This window comes from Dipodomys spectabilis, unplaced genomic scaffold, assembly GCF_019054845.1.
Source record: "Dipodomys spectabilis isolate Male_0828 unplaced genomic scaffold, ASM1905484v1 ptg000308l, whole genome shotgun sequence".
Lineage (NCBI taxonomy): Eukaryota > Metazoa > Chordata > Mammalia > Rodentia > Heteromyidae > Dipodomys > Dipodomys spectabilis.
The window spans coordinates 349,050-374,145 of record NW_024870985.1 but is presented as its reverse complement, the minus strand read 5'-3'; positions in this window follow the sequence as shown (position 1 = coordinate 374,145).

Genomic DNA, 25,096 nt, shown 5'->3' with positions numbered 1-25,096 from the left:
TGGCCCAAACAGTAGAGCACCAGCCTTGAGCACAAATTGCTCAGGGACAGCGCCCAGGCCTTGTGATTAAGTCCTAGGCTTGACACACACGTGTATTTTTGTTGGTCATGGTACTTGGACTCAGGGCCTGGGCGCTGTCCCTGAGCTCTTCAGCTCAAGACTAGCGCTCTACCACTTGAGCCACAGTGCCACTTCTGGTTTTCTTGTGGGTTATTGAAGATAAGAGTCTCAAGGACTTTCCTGCCCTGGCTGGCTTTGAACTGCGATCCTCAGATCTCAGCCTCCTGAGTAGCTAGGATGACAGGTGTGAGCCACCAGTGCCTGGCACATTCCTACATTTTTAACGAGCATTTCATGCTGAATTTTGAGGGCTCCTGCCCTGGGAACTTGGCTGATCCAATGTACCCCAACCCACCTGTTTTGTTTTGGGGGGGGGATCCTGTCGTCGGGCCTGAACTCAGGGCCTGGGCGCTGTCCCTCAGCATTTCAGCTCAAGGCTAGCACTCTACCACTTGAGCCAGAGCATCACTTCCGGCTTTTTTCTTTTTGCTTATGTGGTGCTGAGGAATCGAACTCAGGGCCTCATGCATTCAAGGCAAGCGCTCTACCACTGAGTCACCTTCCCAGCCCCCAACCCACCTCTTTATCTATAAGTCCTGGCCCCCCGGACATCCACTTGGTCCTGTGCACCAGCCAGGCTGTAGACTTGCTTAGTCCCAGCCTGGGCCTCAGATCCAGAGGCCCTGGGAGCCGTGTGCACCCCATGGCTCGAACCTCTCCTCCCACAAGGGGGGGGGCGCATCTCCCAGCCTCCAGCACGATCAGCCCCAGGTGCCACGCGCCTCTGTGGATCATCCATTTCCCATGGAGTCTTGCAGGGCCGCCTCTCCCCAGAGCCGGCTCCATGTCGGGGCTCGCTCTGAGACATGGGGCCTGACAATCTGTCGTCTTTGGCCGCACAGAAACTGAGGTATTTTTGGTGGTTTATTCTGTGTTTTTCTTTAAAAAAAAGAATTTTTAATTGACACTTGGGCATCGTACACATGTAGAGAATGCAGGCGACATTTCAATACTTGTGTGCCATCAAATCAGGGTAATTGGCATAACATGCATCATATCAGTTCCGTTTCTTTAACCCACCCGGGGAAGGGTTCACAAGAGAGAGAGAGAGAGAGAGAGAGACAGACAGACAGACAGACAGACGGAGACAGAGACAGAGAGAGAGAGAGAGAGAGAGAGAGCCTATCACAGTATTTCCCAGATATCACAACAGAAGGAGGAGGAGGAAGAGGAGGAAGAGGAGGAGGAGGAGGAGGAGACGATGACAAAGAAGAAGAAGAGGAAGAAGAAGGTGGTAATACATCTTGATTTGGGCTCTTGAGTCCTGAAGGCACAGGCAGCTCACACCTGTAATCCTGGCTGCTCAAGAGGCTGAGATGTGAGGATCGTGGTTCAAAGCTAGCCTCCTCTGGAAAACTCATGAGACTCTATCTCCAATGAACTGCCAAAAAAAGTGGAAGTGGAGCTGGAGTGGCGCAAATGGTAGAGTGCCAGCCTTGAGCACAAGAGCTCAGGGATAGCACCCAGGCCCTGAGTTCAAGCCCCAAAACTGGCATGCATGTGTGTGCTCATGTGCACACGTATGCAGAGGCACACACACACAAACACACACCACACAAAATTCAGGTTCTTTTTTTTTTTGTAGGCTGTGTGTCTTGAACCACAGTACCACTTCCCACTTCATTTTTATGGTAGTTCCTGAGAGAGAAGAGTCTCACAGGGACTTTCCTGCCCCGGGCTGGCTTTGAACCGCCATCCTCTAGATCTCAGCCTCCAGAGTAGCTGGGGTGACAGGCGTGATCTTTCACATCTCTTTAGTGACTCACTCTCTACTTTACCATGCAGGTGGAGATGCGCTGTGGACACACGTAATCTCTAGCAAAGCCCAGAACCCCATGTCCCCTCAACTTAACCGGTTCCCCCAAAATGAGAGCCCCCTTGCTTTCAGAGCCACTGGCCTGAACCACCTAGTGCTGCCTTTGGAGTCTCTCCCATCAACCCCCCAATAAAAAGGTTATGCCTGTCTTCATCATACAGGGAAATAAAAAAATGGGGGGGGGGCGGACAGGGGGGGAGAAAGAAAGAAAGAAAAATCTTTGAGAGCCGGTTTCCATGTGTCGTCTGGAGACTAAAAATAGGGTGAGCAAGAGCTGGAGGAGCAGCTGCATGGGGCTGGGACGTTGCCCAGGCAACCAGTGCGGCATTTTGCTGCAATCGCCTGCCTGCCTGTAGGTTTGTGCATCCTCCCTCCCTCCCCGCTCCCAGGCCTGTGTGTAGGAGCAAGGGGGAGGCGGTGGGGGGGGGGGTGATTTTAGGTTATGTAATGTGCAACCCCCACAATATCCCAACTTCCGGAGTCAGGAGGTCTTCTGAGAGGAACTTCCCCGAAAGCAAGCACCCCCACACCCGGCTTCCCTCCCAGAGAGCAGAGAGAGGCTGCCTGGTAGCCAGGGCTGGAGGTCCCAGCTCCCGAGGTGAGCGGACTTGTGCTCGAACTAAGCACCTGCAGATGCCTGGGTTGAGCTGCTGTTATTTTACACCCCCTCCCCAAGAGCCGGCAGTGGGCTTTTGTGAGAGATAATGCGCAAGAATAAATAATACAAGCCCCGTGCCCATGGCTTGGGCCTGTCATCCCAGCTACTCAAGGAGGCCGAGATCTAGAGGATCATGGTTTGAAGCCAGCCTGAGCTGGCAAGTCCATGAGACTCTTGATCACCTATGAATTACTGGAAAAGCAGAAGGAGAGCTGTGGCTCAAGTGGTAGAGCACCAGCCTTGAGTGAAAGAGCTCAGAGTCAGTGACCAGGCCCTGAGTTCAAGACCCGTGACCCCCTCAATAAACAAACAAATAATATATAAATAAAAGCAGCTGGTGCTGTTGGTGGCAGGGGTGAGATGGAATAGATGTTCACCTCGTTTCCCCTGCCCCTGTCCGTTGCCTTTTCCCTCTTCTGACTGCCATAGCTTGAATCTCAGACAGCAGGCTCGAACTCAGGGCCTGTGTGCCATCCCTGAGCTTTTTCACTCAAGGCTGGTGCTCTACCACTTGAGCCACAGCACCACTTCTGGCTTTTGGTGGTTCACTGGAGATCAGAGAGGAGCAAGGCAGAGGGGCGCATGCAGCCGAGATACCTTGGTCACCATGAACCCCCTTTGTACAACAGGTGCAAGGCTGTACAAAAGTGAAAGGAAGGAGAACACAGAGGTAATGATTCCCCAATCTGAGGTGGAGGGAGGGACAGGGAGGGAGGCTGAGTGGGGCTCAGGGCCAGGAGATCATAGCAAGGGCCGCTTTAGCATTCCTGGAACTGGAGTTGCAGGAGGAGACGCTGAGAAAGCAGGGCCCAGGCCAGGCCTGAGGAGACGTCCAGTCCCGCAGAGGCCAGGCCCAAGGGGACATCCACACCGCCATTTAGCCCAAATGTGGACCCACTGGGGAAAGCCACATAAGCTCAAGCCAGATGCCGAACGCGCGGAGAGGAAGACAAGGAAGTAAGTCTCGAAAGGAGCCAAAGAAAAACAGCACCATCCACAGAGGGTACGGTCCAAGGAAAGCAAAACAGGATTCCTTCCTTCCCTCCCTTCCTCCTTCCCTCCTCCCTGTCTCCCTTCCTTCCCTCCCTTCTTTCTTCCCTCCTCCCGGTCTTCTCTTCTGTCTTCCTTCCTTCCCTCCTCCCTGTCTTCCTTCCTTCTTCCCTCCTTTCCTTCCTTCTTCCCTCCTCCCTGTCTTCTTTTCTTCCTCCTTCCCTCCTCTGTCTTCCTTCCCTCCTTCTATTTTCCTTTTCCTTCCCTCCCCCTTCCTTCTCTCCCTCCCTCCATCTTTCCTTCCTTCTTCCCTCCTCCCTGTATTCCTTTCTTCCCTCCCTTCTTCCTTCCTTCCTTCTGCCTTCCCTTTTTTCTTCACTCCTCCCTATATTCCTTCCTTCCCCCTTCTTCCTTCCTCCCTCCCTCCCTTCCTTCTTTACTCCTGTCTTCCCTCCTGTCTTTTCTTTCCTCCCCCCTGTCTTCCTTCTTCCTTCCTCTCTATCTTACTTTCCTCCTCCCTGTCTGCCTGCTTGCCTTCCTTCCTTCCTTCCCTCCCTCCATTGTTGTGTCCCCTGGGATGAGGAGCTAAGGTACAGAGAACTGGCACACAGACTGGGCTGAGCTGTGTAAGCCTTGGGGTTGGTTTGTGGGAGATTCTTAGGAAAGTCTGGGGGTTTGGGCGGGGCTGGGACTGCTGATGACAGGGCACGGCTCCGGGGCAGACCAGAGGGCTGGTGATGAGAGTTTTGAGGTTCACCTTTGGTGCTGACAACAGGTGGGGTTGTGCGTGGTACAGTATCTGCCCCAGAAGCATTTTCCTTGTGCCAGAGGTTGGCTGTCATGTGTGTGTGTGTGTGTGTGTGTGTGTGTGTGTGTGTGTGTGTGTGTGTGTGTGCATATGGTGTTTTCTTTTTCCAGTACTGGGGTTTGAACCTGGGGCTTCATGCTTATTAGGCAAGTGCAGTACCACTGAGCTATAGCCCAGGTACTGTTATGTGTATATGAGGTTGTTGACCTTTTATTTTTGATGCCAGTCCTGGGACTTGAACTCAGGGCCTGGGTGTTGTCCCTCAGCTCTTCAGCTCAAGGCTGGCACTCTACCCCTTGAGCCACAGCCCCACTTCTGCTTTTCTCATGGTTTATTGGAGATGAGTCTCACAGACTTTCCTGCCCAGGCTGGCTTTGAACCACGATCCTCAGATCTCAGCCTCCTGAATCTCTGGGATGTCAGGCGGATGCCTGGCTACTTCCTTGCTTTTTAAGTTCCCGATTAAGAACACAGATGTCAGCATCTGCCTCCCACCTAGGCAGAGCCAAAGACTGATCATTAGGGAAATTTAAACTTCATTAATTACCTACCCCATGTTCGTAAGAGGCTCGGAGAGAACAGGAGTGCTGCCTAAGTAAATACGTTCTCCTCCCAAGGTGACGGCTCCACTGCCATTCAGACACAGGCATCAGGGTTGGCTTTTTTGCCATTTAACTTTAATTTTAGTGGGTTGGGCCATTAAAAACATTTGGGTTACCGAGCATTTGATAAGCTTCTTCCAGCAGGTTCTCTCGCAGAAACTGCTCTGTGCAATTTTGAAGCTAAAAGCGATGTCTAAATCTAAAGTGGTTTATTTTATGTTACGTGTTTATTTTTACTTTAAAAAATTGTTATTATAAAGGTGATGTACAGAGGGATTACAGTTCTATAAGTCAGATAAAAAAGTACATTTCTTTTTGGACAATGTTTATCTTGTGTGTGTGTGTGCTGATCATGGGGCTTGAACTCAGGGCCTGGGTGCTGTTCCTGAGCTTTTGTATTTAAGGCTAATGCTCTACCACTTGAGCCACAGAGCCACTTGTGGCATTTTTGGTGGTTCACTGGAGGTAAGAATCTCATGGACTTTCCTGCCCAGGCTGGCTTTGAACTGAGATCCTCGTATCTCAGCTTCTTGAGTAGCTAGAATGACAGGCGTGAGCCACTGGCGCCTGGCTCTAAGTTTGCTTATTTATTTTTTATTAGCACAGAGCATTCCATCTGTGAATAGCTGCAGCCGCCATCTTCTGGTTCCTTTACCGGGGAGTCCATGAATGCTTAAAGATTTTTCTTGTCAATTGTAGCCCAGGTTTAAGGGGACAGAGAAATGTCAGTTGATAAGTGAATGTTTCATGCTGAATTGTCCCATGTCAAGATTTCTTGACCTCCCATTACCCCACCCCTCACCTCCCAATCTCCGAGACGCTGAATAAAAATTGTGGTTATGTGTGTTGCTGTTTGATTGGCTCTTGCTTTAAAATTTAAATATTTTCCTTAAAATTTAAATACTTTGTTCATTCTGAGTCTCAAAAAGTGATTTCAAGCCAAGCACCAGTGGCTCACTCCTGTCATCCCAGCTACTCAGGAGGCTGAGATCTGAGGATTGTGGTTCAAAGCCAGCTCGGGCAGGAAAGTCCATGAGACTCTTATCTCCAATGAACCACCAGAAAATCAGAAGTGGAGCTGTGGCTCATGTGGTAGAGTGTCAGTCTTGAGTGAAAGGCTCAGGGACAGTGCCCAGGCCCTGAGGTCCAGCCCCAGGACTAATAAAAAATAAAAAAAATAAATCTCACAGTTTGATTTCCTCTCCTTTTTCCTCCCCTGTCCTTGATAACTCAGGCTTCTCATTTGTGAGTAAGCTGAAATACAAATTCCTAAAGACTCCCTTAAAAAAACTGTCTTCCTCAAAACCCCTTCTTTGCAAGTTGTTATAACTGATTGTGATCGTCTGTTTGCACGGCTCTCACTATTTTTCCTTTTCACAAATCTGACCACCTTAGAAGCTGGGATCATTCTTGAGTTATTTTGGTCCATCAGTTGCCTGGTGAAGTTTAAAAAAAAAACCCACATGCAACCCAGTAAACACTCAATAAAGACTGTATAAATAAGTAAGTCTTCCCCTTGGAGATCTTTCACGGACCTTTCTCTCTTCCTCATTTGGTGCCTTAATTATGTCAATTACTGTAAGTGTTCCGTTCCTGATTGCTGCAAGAATTCAAGCCATTTACCCTCGAAGAATGGTTCTTATGAGAAGCAAGCAAGCCGGACATCAATGTCAGGAAAAGGACATCATATCGCCACATATCTGATGCATCTGGGTCCAGGATTTCTTTGTTCTGTCACAGCAGGGATCATGTTTTCCCTGAAGGGGTCACTGCCATGACTCTCAGGGGCTTTAAACATTGCTTGTGGTCCAGTCCCACACACACAGAAGAGTCATGAGGTCAGACTTCACTGATAAACCTTACATGACCTCCCCAAATCAAAGACAGCCAGCCTTCCATATTCACCTGGGCCACATCTATGGGTCCAACCAATGGTAGACCGAAAATCTCTGCATGGCAAAAGCATGATGCCCTTTCTGGAAAAAAAATAGAACCTAAGGAAAAAAGTATTGGAGCTTATGTTTCAAATGGTAGAGCTTCTGCCTTGGAAGAATGAGGCTCTAGATTCAAATCTTGGTGCGAGCCCCAGAAAAATCTTTCGGTGTTCAATTTCTCTCCAATCCTCTTTCCCACATCAGCCTCCAACTGGCTCCCTGTACCTCAAGTCATCCCATCCCACATTGCATTGCAGACCGCAAGTGAGCTGTGCATTTCCACTGTTGAGCTACGGTTTCCTCAAGCACGATTGTCATCAGAAAGCTAGCACCAGAAATAGGGCAGATTCTCATTTTTTGGACTTCTTTTTGTCCTTGCACCCCCCCACCCCACCATGGTTTTAATTCACTCGGTTCGCAGATGGGAAGCTTAGCCCAGCAGTACGGAGCTGGTGCCACTGCCTTGCTCATATGTCATATGAGCATCAGTGGCTCATGCTTGTCTTCCCAGCTACTCAAGAGGCTGAGATCTGAGGATCACTGCCCAGGAGAACTCAGTGGACAGTTCCCATGCAGGAAAGAAACATAAAGATGAGGGTGAGCAGAACCTTCATTTTGCTGAGTTTAGAAGCTTTGTCCCTCAAGGAAGAGGAAGAGAACAGTTGAATGAATGAACCTGCTAATTACCAATGAATGAATGAATGACCAGCAACTATTAACCAACTAACCAATCACCAATGAATGAATGAATGAGCCATCAAGTACTAACTAACCAACTAAACAATCACCAGTGAGTGAATGAATAAACTATCAACTACTAACCAGCCAACCAACCAACCAATCACTAATGAATGAGCCATCAACTACTAAGCAACCAACTGACTAGACAAACATCCAACCAGCTAACCAATAACCAATGAAAGAATAAACATCCAACTAACCAACCATCAACAAATAAATGAGCATCAACTACTAACCAACCAACTGACCAGCCAAAACTAACCCAAAAAACATCCAACCAACTAACCAATAACCAATGAAAGAATAAACATCCAACTACCAACCAACCAACAACAAATGAATGAGCCATGAACTACTAACCAACCAGCCAACTAGCTAAAACTAACCAAAAACATCTAATCATCAAGCTACTTACTCACTGCCAACAAATGAGTGAATAAACCAATTACTAACCAGCTAACCAACTCACCAAACATCCAATCACCAACCAACCAATCACCAATGAATGCATGAATGAATGAACCAACTGCCAACCAACGAATGAATTAACCAGCCAAATAGCCAACCATCAACCAACCAAGCAGGCAGGCAAACACTGAATAAGCCAGCCAGTCCACGGCTGCCCACTCCAGTCCACGCAGCTCTCTGTGGTCCGGGATCTACAAGGGCCACCTGGAAGCCTGGAGCATGGAAGCCAGGCTGCCCAGATGGTGTGGGAGGTAGGGGAGGCAGTGGGGAGGAAGGAGTAGGGAGCAGACAGTTGGGACAGGAGCAAAGAAGTAGCAGAGAAGTTTACTGAACCACACCCAGGCATGCTCCTGTGGCTGCTCCTGGGGTCTTGTCTGTGTCATGTGTGATCCAGGTAGAGCCCTGTGGTTCTGACTCTGCCTGCCCGTGGCTGGGTGAGATCTCCATCCTGGCCTTGGGCTGTGAAGTAGGGTAACATGACAACGGATGAAGCAGGTCCTCTGGGTTCTCAGTCCTGGGTCTCCACTTGAGGTTTCGTGAGGCACCATGCACGCAGAATGCTAAGGCCCAGCCACCGATGGCTTTCTCTTATCCAGCTACCTCTACGGGTGGCATTCTCTGGCTATAGCTAACCAGAACAGAGTGAAGCAACAGGAAATATATATCATATGAGCATCAGTGGCTCATGTCTGTCTTCCCAGCTACTCAAGAGGGTGAGATCTGAGGATCACAGTTTGAGGCCAGCCCAGGTTGGGAAGTCCATGAGACTCTTAGCTCCACTGGACTGCCAAAATGCTGGATGCAGGGGTGTGGCTCAAGTGGTAGAGCGCCAGCCTTGAGCATAAAACAAAAAGCCAAGGGACAGTGTCCCAGGCCTTGAGTTTTATTTCTTCCAAGGTGGCTGCGAACCTGGCACATTTCCACTGTTTCAAAACCATTTCCTCTTTGCACTGACCACACAGAGGAGGCAGCTCGTCCAATTGCTCATGCCATGGGTGAAATAAAAGACCCTGGCTTGCTTTGGCTTTTAAGCTCATTTTCTTTTGCACATGCTTTCTTGTCCCTCCCAAATGGAGCCATCCAATTACTCTCCTCTTTGGTCTTTTAATTTCACATTTTTTTTCCTTTTTCTTTTTTGTATACTTGGAGACTGCACTGAATTCACAAGCAAAGCACCCAAAGAGCATTTAGATGAAAAGAAATGTATTTTACCTTGTAGCCACGTCACCTGGACTAGCCCTTGTGTTAAACCAAGTGAAGAAAACAAGGTTCTTATCACTATTATTATTATTACTTGCTCATCGTGGGGCTTGAACTCAGGGCCTGGACACTGTCCCTAAGCTTTTTTTTCCCCTCAAGGCTAGCACCCTAGCATATTAAGTCACAGCCTTATTTCTGTCTTTTGGGCAGCTAACTGGAGATGAGAATCTCACAGACTTTCCTTGCCAGGGCTGGCTTTGGACTGTGATCCTCAGATCTCAGCTTCCTGAGTAGCTGGGATGACAGGCATGAGCTACCAAGCACCGGCCACCTTCATCTTTTCTTGAGACTCCTCCTCTCCAACACCACAGTCACCTCTTCTGCAGTTTCCTCGCTTAAACCCGGGGTGCTGGCCATTCCTTGTAGGCCTTTCATCCCCTGCCTCACCATTCCACCAGAACATGCGAGTGGGTACAACCTCCCTCCCCAAATCTGGGAGACACGAGTCCCAGCTTCGCCTGCTCTGAGAATAATGATGAGGCCTTTGCTGAATTCTGAAGATCATGGCGGGGTGGGAGGGTGGAGTTACAGTCTCCTTCCTGTGCCATCTGTTCCCTGTGGATCTTGATGCTTCTGGGTACAGCATGTCTGAAATCCCCCATCATCTTTTCCAAGTGGGTGATGGGCCTCGCTGGTGCGTTGGGGTCTGGGTTGGCCACAGTCGTGGTTGGCACTGAGCGCTTGTGGTGCCTTGTGTGACTGGGTGATTGTGTGTGTGTGTGTGTGTGTGTGTGTGTGTGTGTGTGTGTGTGTGTGTGATTTTCTGGAGAAGGCATGGCATGGGGGGGTAGAACGAGGGGGGGAGGGGAAGAGAGAATGCTGGACATCTTTTCCGAGCAGAGACACAACGAGGAGGGAAGTGGTTTCCTAGGAGATGGAGCTCTTCTTTATTTAAAGTTTTCCCACAGAAAGATTTCTGTGCTGGCTTCTGTTCAGTCACTAGATGAGGGGGAGACGGCCTGGGAGGCCCCACTCAGCTCTGCTCTCCGTCAGGAGCCATTGTGGGTCAGCTGAGTCCCCCCACCCCACCCCCTGTCCTCCCCGGTTCCCTTTCCTACAGCGATCCTACCGAAGGCGGTGGGGCTTGGCTTCCCAGGACTGAGAATCAGTACCTTGTTGGAGAGGGAGGAGGACTCTGTTTGCCTGAGTGCTTGTGATCGGTGTCTCGGCCAGTGGAAGGTGATAGGAGTCAAAACGTGGGTGAAAGCACACGGCGGCTACCACCCTGCCCCAGACCCCTGATTTCAGCATCTTCCTCAGCTCAAGGGGCGACCAGTCTTCCTCAAGGTTGAGCAAGGTTGATGCGGACAGCACTGGGATATTGCACAGTGCTGGCTTGGGCTCCTGGTGTGGATCCAGGGAGATCTGAGGGTCTGATGCTGAGATCTGAGGATCAGGGTTTAAAGCCTGCCTGAGCAGGAAAGTCCATGAGACTTTACTGCCAATGAGCCACCAGAAAACCAGAAGTGGCACTGTGGCTCAAGTGGTAGAGTGCCAGCCTTGAGCTGAAGAGCTCAGGGACAGTGCCTAGGCCCTGAGTTCAAGATCTATGACTGGCACACACACACACACTCACAGAGTGGAATGGAAGGACCCACGCCATGGCTCAAGTCTCTAGAGCTCTAAGTTCACACAGGAGTGTAGGGTCGGAACACGTCTTGTCACTTGGTCCCACAAGCATGTCAATACTGTAAGGCAGCTGTTCTCTCTGTTTTTTGGTGGTCATGGGTCTTGAACTCAGGGCCTGGGCACTATCTCTGAGCTCTTTTGCTCAAAGCAGGCCCTCTACCAACTTAAGCCACAGTGCAACTTCTGGTTTTCTGGTAGTTTATTGGAGTCAAGAGTCTTATGGACTTTCCTGCCCTGGCTGGCTTTGAACTGTGATCCTCAGATTTCAGCCTCCTGAGTAGCTGGGATGACAGGCATGAGTACCAGTGCCTGGCTTGTAGAATTCTTGCAAGGGCAGTGAGGAGCCGGGAAGCTGGCAGGGTCTGATCAGCACAGCCAATGACACCTGCAGCGATCGCCCGTCTTTGCTTCCATCCTCGCCCAATCAGTCGCTGTAGGCCTATTTAATTAAATCTACCAGTTGATCTGATAACAGGAAGGTTTCCTTGCTTATGGACACAGACACTTTAATCACTGGGAAGATATGCCCTACATTTAACATGATGAATTGCCATTTTGATTCATATTCTCTGGTGAATCTGTGTAGTGTAGGTCAGCTCTCCTGGATTCCTTCCACTCCACAGGGATCCAAAAACTCAATTAGTTGTCTTCATTAGTTACTATCTCTTCTTCTCATTAACTAATGGCATGGGTCTCTTTCTGGACCACCCAACACGTTATTTAACATTATTCTGTCTCAGATTCATACAAGGCTCCAAAAGGTAGACAGGAACGGTGGACAGGAGCTGTGGACAGAATACATAGCTCAGCTACTCTCAGGGTTGGTTCCAGATGGTTCTATGTTGACACAAGTGTCAAAAGGGTAGATGGGCAGGGGCAGAGGGAAGATACCTGCAGTTTTGGTTATCCATTTTCTATTGTTGCTTTAAGAAATCATCACAGCCTATTGCTGGTGGCTCCCCCCTGTCATCCTAGCTACTCTGGAGGCTCAGATCTGTGGATCAAGGTTTGAGGCCAGCCTGAGCCAGGGAAGTTCATGAGACTCTTATCTGCAAGGAACCACCAAAATAAATAAATAAATAAATAAGGGCAGATAGAGAGTTGTGGGCAGAAGAGCTCAGGGAAGTGCCCAGGCCCTGAGTTCAAGCCCCACAATCGACAAAGAAAAAAAAGAAAAAAGATCATACACTGGGCCTCACTCTGAGTCTGGGAAGAACATTACCATTTCATGAGATCCTGATGGTTTCCTGGGGTCAGGGGTCAGAAGCATCACAAAAGCTGCCCGGGTGTCCTCAGAGATTCACAGTGAACTTCCTCAGGCCAAAGGAAGTATCTAGTCCTGGGTGCTGTTTAACTGGGTTTCTCAAATTTGATATTTTAACATTTTGGGGTGAGTGTGTGTGTGTGTGTGTGTGTGTGTGTGTGTGTGTGTGTGTGTGTGAGTGAGTGCCAGTCCTCTGTCTTGAACTCAGGGTCTGGGCACTGTTCTCAACTTTTGTGCTAAAGGCTGGTGCTCTACCACTTGAGCCACAGCTCCACTTCTGGCCTTTTGATGGTTCATTGGAGATAAGGACTTTCCTGCTGAGCTTCTCACCATGATCCTCCGATCTCAGCCTCTTGAGTGGCTGGTATGAAGATACAGACTACGGGGCAGTTCTTGTTCTCGCTGGGCCAGCCTGGACTGAAGAAGAGCACAGGTTAGCAAATCCATCCCTGGGGCCGGCCAGGACCGCCTTGCTGTCCATCGTGTCCCCTGCGGGTTTTCTTCATGTTCTCCGTGCTGGTGCACTGTGGCTGCCAGTTGTCCCCAGTGTTCCCAGCTCTAGGCCCCCTTGCTGGGCACAGGGCTTGGACGTGTTTGTCGAGGGCATGTGTCCTGCTTTCTTGGCTGGTGACTTTTCTGACACAATAGCTTGGGCACACCCTGCTGCCTTCCATTCTCTGCAAACACGCATTCCAGCAGCAGGCCTCCACAAAGGCAGCTCAGTGCCCGGCCAGTCTCAGACAGCAGGACTTAACTGGGCCTTTTCAGGATCAATGTGAGCTGGCCCCACCCTCAGGGACAAGAGGACAGGGGACAGACAGACCCCCCCCAGCCCTGTGAAGGACAAGCAGCCCTTTACTAGTGGGTTCCATCAGCCCAGGGAAGGATTCTAAGAGGCCTTGTCTTGCCTTACATTGGGGCTTATTGGCTGGTTTGTGGCTATTTGAACTGCACCGCATCAGGGAACATCCTAGTACTTGAGGCACAAAAGCCATAGGCCTTGAATGACCACAGGAGGGCCACTAAATTGTGCTCAACATCTTGGCACAATTGAACAATGCTTAGTTAGGTCAAAACTTGGTCTATCAGTCTCACAAAAGACCCAAGTGGATTTCCCATGTCTGTCTTTTTTTTCCCCTTCCTTCCTTTTCTCTCTCTCTGTTCCCCTCTCACCCCTTTCTCTTTGATGCCAGTCCTGGGGCTTGAACTCAGGGCCTGGGTGCTGTCCTTGAAGTTCTTTGGTTCAAGGCTGGTGCTCTACCACTTGAGCCACACCTCCACTTCCAACTTTTCTTGGTGGTTCATTGGAGATTAGAGTTTCACGGACTTTCCTGCCTGAGCTGGCTTCCAACCACGATCCTCAGATCTCAGCCTCCTGAGTAGCTAGGATGACAGGTGTGAGCCACCAGCACCTGGCTCTATTCAGAGCTATTTTTATTTAATGTAACAAATTAGGCAAGTTAGGCGAAATAGTTAATATTCCGGAAGGATACAAATTCTCAAAAAAAAAATTCCCAAGAAGAAATAGAAATCTAAATAGGTCTGAAATATATAGAGGTTGAATTAGTAATTAAAAATCTTCCTACAGTGCCACCCCAGTGCCAGCTGGTGTCAATAGTAAATTTTACCAGGCCTTCAGAAAATTTCAATAACACCATGCTAAATAAACATGTTCAGGAGGAAGGATGAGCTACGTTCAGCTTGACAGTGCTAGTGCAGACTCAAACCCAGATAAAGGGGGTACAGGACAAGGAGCCAAGGAAAATCTCTTCCCAGGAGTGTAGCAGCATCCTCTAAAACCAAAAATGTTCCAGAAAGTGAAATGAAAACCACAATGAAAAAAATCACTAAAGATACACAGAAATATCCACTGTCAGAAAGCCCCACATTCTTATACACTGGGCAAATTAAAATTTTTAATTTTTTTGTGCTTGTACTGGGACTTGAACTTGGGTCCTTTAAGCCTTTTATTATGATTGAATTTAAAAAAAAGTTACATACCTGTCATCCCAGAGACTCAGGAAGCTGAGATCTGAGGATCACATTTGAAAGCCAGCCTGGGCAGGAAAAGTCCGGGAGACTCTTATCTCCAAGGAACTACCAACAAAACCCAAAGTGGAGCTGTGGCTCAAGTGGTAGAGTGGCAACCTTGAACGAAAAAAGCTCACGCAATTTGATGCTAGTACACTAGACACATAGATGTAAATATGACAATAAAATCCCTATGTGCAATTAATTTATGCTAATCCAGAAGGAACAAAAGAAAGCGACTCAGACTCAGGTAACTGTGCCTTGCCTACGGCTATCATCGGAAAAGCATTTACTAGCATTCACTGATAATTATTACACGTGAGGTTGGAAATTAGCAATTTTCTCCTGTCATTCCTTCAGCATTTATGACTTGCATGAAAAACCTTTTGTTTCCATTGTTCACTATGTGGGGCATCCCCAGAGAGTAATGATTTATATAATGAATCATGGTCAATAGTGGTCATTATTGATTTTTGCTTATACATTTATGTATATTTGGTGTATATGCTGGTCCTGAGGCTTGAACTCAGGGCCTGGGTGCTGTCTTTGAGCTTTCTCACCCAAGGCTGGTGCTCTACCAGTTGAACCACAGCTCCACTTCTGTTTTCTGGTGGTTCATTGGAGATCAGAATCTCATGGACTTTCCTGCCCCGGCTGGCTTTGAACAGCCAATCCTCAGATCTCAGCCTCCTGAGTAGTTGGGATGACAGGCATGAGACACTAGTGCCTGGCCCAAGGATATTTTAATCATGATCCCTGGTGATCTCACCCTAGCTTTCCCTGTCCCCTTCTCCACCCCCACGCGACCCCCAGCCCCTTTGGCTGGGTATTTTGAAAGTGATGCTGAGCACTCTGGAGATGAAGCTGAATGCAAGCGCAAGTTGAACTGGAAACGGGTTTAGTGAGATGTTATTTATGAAGCTCGAATCAGCTCCTTAGAGACTTAGGTTGTTGGTAGCTTGCCCCAGGGAGAGAAAGACTTTCTGGTACAAGAAGTCACAATTGCCCTGTTCATCTCCTTGCTCTTTCTGGATGTGAAGCTGTGGGATAGATAAATGGGTTAAAGTAGATTGCTGGCAACTGTGAAAGTGGAATGAAGAAACCTGTTGAAATTGTTCTGGGAAGGGGAGAAAGAGTGCTAGAAGGGGTGGGACTGCAATATATTGATAATCTGTGTGGAAATGTACAATGAAACACCTGTAATACTAATACAAGCTAACATATATGCATATACATTATAGACATACAGAAAGAGGCACTCTGTATTGCATGTATGTATGTATATATGTACCTATGTATCTATGTATCTATCTGGCATTGCCTCTAACTCAGTCCTTGGTGAGAATTTGTTCTTCTCAATAAGCATTGCTGGGGAATACAGTCAGACCCCTTGTCTCATTAGCACGCACTTTCCTTTGGGGTGGTGAGGAGGTGTGCCAGGACATCATAATTTGCCACATCAAGGAATGGCGTTTCAGATTTGAAAAAGCTGCCTGGCTCCTGACATAGTTTTAATGAAAGGTCTGTGGTTCACAGAGGCCAAGTTGTTTGTAAAAATGTGTAAAAGTAGCCGGGTGTCAGTGGCTCACACCTGTCATCCTAGTTACACAGGAGGCTGAGATCTGGAGGATCATGTCTGGAGTCCTCGCTAAGATCTGGAGGCTGGAGGCTGGAGGCCCGGCAAGGGGCAGCAAAATCGGCTGGACACAGCCCCCGTGGATAAAGCCAGGTCGCCATTCCGATTTTAAGGAGAAGTCTAGAACCAGGGGGCCGCAGTCCCGCTAGGTCCTGCACAGGAAGCTGGTGCAAAGTGGGCCAGGGCCTGGCTCAGCGACAGAGCACCCGCTCGAGACAGAGGGTCTGCACGCGAACGAGCGGGTGTGAACTGTGAACCGTGTGAACAGGCATGACAGGTGTGATCCCAGCTCGAGTGTCGGGGAGGCTGGGGCCTGCGGGGCACCCCGGATCCCCCATCCTGCTTGCACTTATCTCAGTCCGCACCTTCCCAGGGATCGAACTCCGGGCCTCGAATTTTGGGCCCTCAGGCTGCACTTTCCCTGATTTTCTTTCTTTTCCCCTCGAGGCTGGCGCTGCACCGCTTGAACCACAGCTCCATTCCGGGCTTTGTGCTGGTTAGCTGGAACTCAGGAGAACCCCGCAAACTCCGTGGCCTGGGCTCTGATACAGGTTCCGGGAGCGATGGTGGCGGCCCCCGGCCGCGCCTACGCTCCTAGAAGGCTGGAACCAAGCCTAGCAAGCGCCTGGCTGCCTGGCCACCGTATGCAAATTACCGCCTGTCAATCATGCCTCTCAACCTATCAGAGGCCCCCACGGAGGAGTTTAGCCAATCAGAGGCGCCCAGGGGCGGCCCCACCCCCGGCCTGGGCCCCTTCATTCGCCTTAGCGGCCGGCAGGAGGCCCCGCCGACTCGGGGTTCGGCCTTGGGTATCCCCCGACGCCCCCGCTAGGGTGCTCACGATCCTGCAGGGCAGAGGCAGGGGTGCAGGCCCGCGGGGAGGGGGCACGCGCCTGCGTGTGCTGTGTGTGCGTGTGCGCGTGCACGACCCGCCTCGGGCGGTGTGAACCCCAAATCCATCCCTGGCCCGGCCACCTGTGCGGTCCCCAGGCGCTGCCGCTCCGGCCGGGTTCCTCCCAGATTGCTCCGACTGAGGTAAACCTGCCGCAGGAGGGAGGCGGCCCGACCCTTGACCCCAACCCCCGCGGGCGCACTGAGCTGCGGTGAGCTCCCGGCGTTGGGCCTGCGGGGGGGCGCGGCTGGGACCCCCGGGCTCGCTGTTGATCTCTGCGGGTTTTGGGGGTCGAAGGGATCCCGGGGGGCTTGTTGTGGTTCTCTGCGGGTTTCGGGGGCGGGGGCCCGGGCTGGGCCCTGGGGATCCCCCCCTTCTCCTGGGTCCTGCACGGGGCTGGCATGGCAGGTGAAGCCCGTGAGGATGCGCGCAAGCGGAGGGGGCGGGACAGTGCGCGAGGGGGATGGCGGTGGTGACTTGCGTCGGGGACGGGGGGGGGGGGGGGGGGGGGGGGGCAGTGCGCATGCGCGGAAGGGGGGGAAAACGGCGGCGGCGGCACGCGCAGGGGGAGCACGGCGGGGGCGTGCGGGGCTGAGCGTGCGCGCGTGCACGGGGGCGTGCGTCCGCCCGAGCCAGCGCCGGCCTGAGAGCGGAGCCCCGGGTGCGGCGCGGGCACCGGCAGAGCCGTCTGCACAAGCCGGGGTAGGAGGAGGAGGAAGGAGAGGAGGAAGGAGAGGAGAAAGGAGGAAAAGGAGGAAGGAAAAAGGAAGGAGGAAAAGGAGGAAGGAGAGGAGGAGGAGGAGGCCCCGCCATGGTCCGGGTGCCCCCTACCTGTCAGCCCCGCAGCCCGGGGCTTTGGCCGCATCAGCTGGCCCATTCCCAGTGTGAGTGACTGCCGTGCTCGCCCGCGCGTGCCCGTGTGCACGCCTCCCCCCCCCCCCCCCCCCCCGCCCCCCGCCCCCCCTCGGGTCGCCCGTCCCGGCGCTGTCTGGCGCCCCCCCCTTACACACACACACACACACACACTCGGGGTGTGGGGCTCCTCCTCCACTGCCACCCACTCGGGATCTCTCCTGGAGCACGCTCCCCTCCCCGCCCCCCTCCACCCTGACCCTCTTTCTCTCTCTCACTCTCTCTCCCCCCCCAGGAAGGGGCGGCTGCGCCATGCTCCCTTGCCGCCTGGGGAACACAGCCGGCGCCCTGCTGCTCCACCCCGAGCCTCTGCTGCTGAGCCTCTGTAAGGAAGAGGAGGGTCAGGAAGAAGAGCCAGGCGCAGAGCCCCACCGACAGTAGGAGCCCCACCAAGGGGGCTGCTGGAGGGGGGAACCGGGGCCACCCACCGACCGACCGACTGGACTGCCCGCCTGCCAGCCGGCCCACCGCCCATGCTGGGGCTGCCCCACAGCGCCCTTGGACCCCAGGGCCAGATTTCCATGCAAGCTTCCTGGCTCCCTCCCAGGTGGATATGACAGGCAGCACCCCAGGCCTGAGCCACCCAACAATGCTGGCCGCTGCCCTGACCGGCCTGGCTACAGGTTCGGCTCTTACCCACCCAGGTGAGCCCCGCACCGGCTGTGCCTCCCCCCACCCCACCACCCCCGCTCCTCACAGGGGGCAAGGGGCTCCCTGCACCCCTGTCCCCTTCCCGGACCACACACACACACAAAAGGGGTCTCTACTATTCATTCCCTTCAAGTGATTCTTTATTCATTTATTTTTGGGTCTCTCCCCCCAAAAAATGGATCTGAAAATTAATGCTTTTTTGGGGGGGGAAGACTTCTTACAAAGAAGGCGGCCTCTTTCCCCTCCATCATCAAACAGGTTTTATTGGGGGATCCTGGCAGGGGGCAGGTGGGAGGGTGGGTAGGCCTCTGAGTGAATGATGATTTTCTAGTTAAATGCCATTTTCTTTGCCCAGAGCTCCAGCTATCTATTCTTTTTTCTTTTCTTTTTTTTGGGGGGGGTCCGGTCATGGGGCCTGAACTCTGGGCCTGGGCACCGTCCCTCAGCTGTTTAAGCTCAAGGCTAGCGCTCTAACACTTGAGCCACAGCGCCACTTCTGGCTTTTTTCTTTTTGCTTATGTGGTGCTAGGGAATCGAACCCAGGGCCTCATGCATGCAAGGCAAGCGCTCTACCACTGAGCCTCCTCCCCAGTCCCCATGTGCTCCATCTATCTAGATTCCACCCCCCACACTTCTCCCCTTGTGCCTAATGTCTCCTCCCCCACCCCCACACCCCTATCTCCTGGCTCCATCTTTCCACCCCATCCTAATGATCTTCTCCACCCTTACATTAAAAAATCAGGAGAGAGGATTACAGCGAGGGTCACTGCGGCCATCCTGAGGGCAGACCGCTAGTCCCGTGCTGCCTCCCGTCCCTGGAGGCCAGGTCGCCCAGGGGCCCAGGCTGGCTGGAGAGGCAGGATTGCCAGGTTCCACCCCCCCCCCCCCCCCCCCCCCCGGGGGTCGCTGAGGGAGACCTTAAAATCCTGAGCTGGGCAAGGAGGGACTGTGTCTGTAATCTGCTTTTTCATTTGGATTTGGGGGGGGGGGGGGATTTCTTTATTTCTTTATGTTTTTCAATCATCCTCCACGCCATGTGTTCTCTCTGAGCTGTAAATTTCTCCTGTGTCTACACATCTATTTGTACCCACACATTCCTCCCCCCTCCCCCTTCCCTCCCTTTTTTTGGGGGGCAAACTGCTGGAGCTCCCTGGTTGCAAATGGCTCTCTCCCTGAGTTCAAAATGCAGGGCGTGTGGGAAGGGAGTCCACACGTGAGAGAGCTTTTGTGCTGAACAAAGGGATGGTACTGACCCCGCACGAACATACGTGTGTGTGTGTGTGTGTGTGTGTGTGTGTGTGTGTGTGTGTATGTCTTACCAGCTCTGAAAATCACATGGATACTTCCATTTCCCCCACCTTCCCCTCTCATCCATTTTCACAATATGGCAAAATGTCGGTTAGGCAGCATCTTAATGTGTGTGTGCATGTGTGTGTGGGGGGGGGGGGAGGAGAGCTGAAGAAAGACTTAGTGAAATGATTCTTCTATGAGCCACTTGGGCAAGCCAAGGTAACTCCTGAGGGAAAAACAAGATGGGATCACTACCCAGCTGGGGGGTGGCAACAGCTGGAGCTTCCGATCTTCCAGGGCCCAGCTTCCTGCCTCGCTCAACAGACAGCTGCAAACTCGGGGAATAGGTACATACCAGCCTGAGCTTGGGATCAAGGTCTGGAAGGAATCTAAAGCAGAATCATCAATAATGCTTTCCCGATATCTCATCCCTTTATGTGTGTTACTTATTTTCCCATCTCTGGTCTTAAAAAAACGAAGCAGCAATGCTTTGGAACCACTGAGATGGAGAGTCAGTGGAAGTCCCTCCGCCCTCTGGTAGATGATTATTAAAAAAAAAAAAGAATTGGCCAGAAAGGGTGGATGGATGTCAGCCAGATGCCCAGTCATCTCCTCTTATTTCAGAGTGTGTGTGAGACTCCAGTCTGTGCCCGAGGTGTCTCAGAGTGAGAGGTTCGAGTCCCACCGCATCCACACATCCTCGAGGTGCTTGCTCACTTTGGAGGTCCCTCAGCTGGCTTCTCCACCTGCTTGCTCCAGGAAGGGGGTGGGCTGGGAGAACTCTTCATCTTTCTTCAGAATAGCTCAGAGGCAGGGGTGGGGTGGGCCGTGATTGCAGGTGGAGTTGGCAGGTGAGTACCTTTGGGTCTCCCAGTGATTGGCGTGGAGTGGGTTGGGGCAATGGCAGGGTCTCAGCCCCCCTCCCTCCCCACTCACCCAGTGGGACAAAGCCAGGTTTCCAGTTGTCATGTGTGGACCCCAGGACCCACCAGCAATGGGGAGGGAGGGGGTGACAGAAGGTGGGTGCAGAGGAAGAGAAGAGAAAGGGCGTGAGGAGGCTGTGGAGGGGAAGGACCCCGAGTGGGGGTGAGGGGTTCCAACTGGCCAAGGCCTCTGGGGGAGTGGCCACAGGTGGGCCTTTGTGGGGTGGGGGGGACCCCCAAGGCGAGGTGTCCATGTGAGGGGGAGCCTTTGTTCTCTTCTCCTCTTGGCTGCATGAATTGCCAGTTGGGTTGGCTTTTGTCTCCTCCTGCCCCCTCCCCCGTGGCATGCATGACAAGGTTGCTGGTGGGAGCAAGAGCAGCTTTAATAGCAACAGCAATGAGGAGCATGCGTGGTATGCAATTAAGACAAGAAATTAATAGGAAACCAAGACTTCCCAGGAAGGGTCAGTGGTGCTGCGAAGCGAGGAGGCCCAGCCCCCCTGGGGGCCGTGTTTCTGGGGTGCCTGGCTGGGGTCCCCGCATGGGGATGGTGGCCCATGGGCTCCGGCCTGCCTCCTCTTCTCACTCATTGGCCTTGGCTCTAGGAAGCCTGTCTTGTCCGAGAGTCTGCCTCTGCTACTGGGTGATTTTTTTCTTAGGGGCGATGCAGCAGGCAGAGGAGTAAGTGAGGATAAATGGCAGGATAGGGAAGGGAGGAGAAAAATCCCTCTCGAAAAATCACCCCCTCTGCACACCAGTTGCTTTTTTGGGGGGGCTTGAACTCTGGGCCTGGGCGCTGTCACTGAGCGCTTGAGCTCAAGGTGAGTGCTCTACCACTTGAACGACAGCACCACTACCTCCAACCTTTTCCCAGTAATTTACTGGAGACAAGAGACTCACAGACTTTCCCACCTGGGCTGGCTTTGAACCTCGATCCTCAGATCTCAGTAGCTTGGATGACAGGTGTGAGCTGCTGGTGCCTGGCTTCTTTCTCCTCCTCCTTTTATTTTAGTCTGGTTGAGAAGAGCGGCTCCTACTGGAGGCGGAGGGAACTGTAGGGCCTTGCATCTAGAAAGATGGCAGCAGATTCTTCCCTGTCCTCTTGGCTTTTGGCCTCATGGCCCCTGTGGGTAGGGCCTGGTGCAGGGGAGGCTGGGTGGGGAACAGCACCAGGGCTGAAATCAGCAGATGGAGGAAGTGATCTTGGGCAGGGAGAAGCAGGCTGAGTGGATCTGGCTCTCAGCATGTTTTTTACATCATAAGACATCTTTCCAGATCCTTCCCATCTCTGCTGGATTTGAGGATGGGGCGGGAGAGGACAGGGAAGATGATGATGGCATTTTATGTTTCGCTGTTCAAGAATCAACTGACAATGACATCTGTGCTCCCCTCTGTGGGCTGACGTCCCTTCAGTTGTCTGAGGCAGGGTGTGAGGAAGGGGCAGGGAGAACTGGCCTTGTGACTGTGTGTGGTTGGGCATGGTGGTTCCAAGCTAGTGTGCTTCTCTTTCCTTTTTCCGTTTTGAACTTGAACTTGGTCCCTGACCCTATTGGCTGGCACTCTATCAACGGAGACACGCCTCTGTGGCTATGTGTGGTTGGGCATGGTGGTTCCAAGCTAGTGTGCTTTTCTTTCCTTTTTCCGTTTTGAACTTGAACTTGGTCCCTGACCCTATTGGCTGGCACTCTATCAACGGAGACACGCCTCCTTCCCCCCCCTGCAGTTCCTCTTTTGAACTACAAAGATGGAGGTTGTCCCAAGGGGGTGGGGTGTGGATGGTCTTGGCCAGGCACGGCTCTTCTGTTTTGTTTTGTTTTTCAGCCTCATCCTCCAAGGTTCCCTGACAATTCTAGAAAGTTCTTCCTCACAGTTGACTCCCATTTTCCCTTCTCTGCCACTGGGTGTGCACAGCCCCATCCTCGTGGAGTTCCTCCACCCCCCTCCCCCACCCTCTCTGTAAATAGAGATCAAAAGGGGAGTTATGGGTCTAATGAATTGTTCACATTTTGTTAGAGTGGATCTCCTCTTTCAACCGCAGGGGATTCTCCAGAGACAGGAGATTAGTGGTGGGATTGATGGCCTCTTCCAGGATGCCGGGGCTGGGCCAGCAGCAGGCAGTCCAGAGAGGGGTGGGCTTCAGGGCCTGCCCAGGCCCTGACGGTGGCACAAAACCCATTGGGTGCCTCAGCCCCGGGGGGCAGGGATGGGAGAGTGGTGGTGTGAGCTGGAAGGGCGCGCTCGTGGTTGGATGTCCATGCTCCTCCCAGGTTAGTGGCCTTGTGGCCTTTCTCTGGGCCTTCTCGAAGCTACCGGCAGCTGCTCAGGATTTCAGGTGTACTTGATGCCCCGAAATTCTCTTCACGCACCCAGCTGGAGAACGGGAAGTGTGTGAACTTCTCCAGGGCGGGGAGAGAAATTTCAATTCAGCACTTGTATTTAACATTGTTGAGTGACTAGTAGCACCTAATGAAATACACACGTGTGGACTAAGTGAATGAATGAATGAGTTAATGAAGTTGGGGGCAGGGGTTGTCTGGTCTGGTGGATTAGAGGAAACCGGAAACGTCCAGCTCTGACCTGCTAGAAAGATGTCCACTGTCGGCTTCTCATTTAAGAGATGGGGGAAAGTGAGGCCCAGGGTCTCCAGGTTGATTTGCCTCAGGGCTGGCGGCTCCTCAGTACCCATGTCCAGTGGGTCTTTCTTTTAATGGGTGATTTGCTTTCTTATTTTTTCTTTGGGTTCCCCCCCCCATTGTAATTGATCTTATCTGATATCTTGGCATCTCTTCTCTTTCACATTGTCTTCTTTTATTTAATTAGATTTTTTTTTTTTTTTTGGTGCCAGTTGTGGGGCTTGAGTGCTGCCCTGAGTTTTTTTAATTTTTAATTAATTAATTAATTTTGATTTTGCTCAATGCTGGCGGCTCTGCCTCTTGAGTCACACCTCCACCTCTGGCTTTTTGGTCTCACAGACCTTCCTGGCCTAGGCTGGCTTTGAATATTGACCCTCAGATCTTAGCCTCCTGAGTGGCTGGGATTGCAGGTGTAAGCCACTGGTGCCCAACTTCTGTCTTTTCTAAGTGTGTGTGTGTGTGTATGTGTGTGTGTGTGTGTGTGTGTGTGTGTGTGATTTCTCTATTCAACTATTCAATAAATACCTGCTACAGACAGATTTGCCAAACACGGGTGACCACTGGGGCTGGACTCTGTTCTCTGCCTTCTAGCACTGTGGGAACAGAGTGCTTGGAGACCATCTCAGGGCCGGGTGAGATATCTCAGGAAGAGTGTGTGGGGAGAGAGGGATAGTCCATATTACAATTATTATTATTATTATTTTTTGCTGGTTGTGGCCTGAATTCTGGGCCTGGGCACTGTCCCTCAGTTCTTCAGCTCAAGGCTAGCACTCTACCACTTGAGCCACAGCGCCACTTCCAGCTTTTTTGCTTATGTGGTGCTGAGGAATTGAACCCAGGGCCTCATGCATGCAAGGCAAGCACTCCACTACTGAGCCACCTTCCCAGCCCACAATTGATTTTTTTATTGTGATGATAAAGATGACGTGCAGAAGGGTGACAGTGACATCAGTTGGGCTGTGAGCTCATTTTTCTGTGGACCATGTCTTCCCTTCCCTCGCTCTCTCCTCCAGTTTCTCCCTCCCGTCCCCACCCAGGAGTGGTAGAGTTCATTCTCCACGTGGTGTCCAGTGAGGACCACGGCTGCCTTTGTTCACCCTCTGTCCCCTCATTTCTGTGCCTCCCCTTCCTTTGTTCTTGTTGGTTGTTTTCTGGTGCAGATCCTGGGGCTTGAACTCAGGACCTGGATACTGTCTTTTTGCTCAAGGCTAGTGCTCTATCATTTGAGCCACAGTCTCACTTCTGGCTTTTTGCTGGTGCCTTGGAGATGAGAGTCTCACAGAGTTTTTCTATCTAGGCTGGCTTTGAACCAAGATCCTCCTGTCTCAGCCTTCTAAACAGCTCAGGTGACAGGCCGGAGCCACAGGCCCCCCGCCCATATTTCAGTTTCCCCCTGAAGGATGAATTGCAGGAAAGGAGGAGAGAGTGGTTTCAGGAGGAGGAGGAAGGACACAGGGAGAAGGAGCTGGTGGAGGGCCCAGCCCTCCGTGTTCTGCACCCCCACTCAGGGAGACACGTAATGAGGGGCACGTGCGTGCATTCTCTGGCCAGCGGGAAGGGGGCCAGCTCCCTGATCTAGCTCACCAGAGCTGTCCAGCTGAGGGGCTAGTGAAGGACACATGAAGCAAGCTTCCTCCCTGGCCACTGGCTTTCTTGCTGGCCAGGAGGAAGAAAGGGAAGCTGCTGGTTGACTCTCGGCCAAGACAGAGCTGGATGGGGGCCCAGGCCCGGCTGTTCACAGAGAGGGGCTGGCCCAGGCCCTTATGTTTCTGGAGTGGTGAAGGCTGTGCCGTGCACACACTGGCCGCTTTCACTGGGGGTGCAGAGCAGGCCGGGTG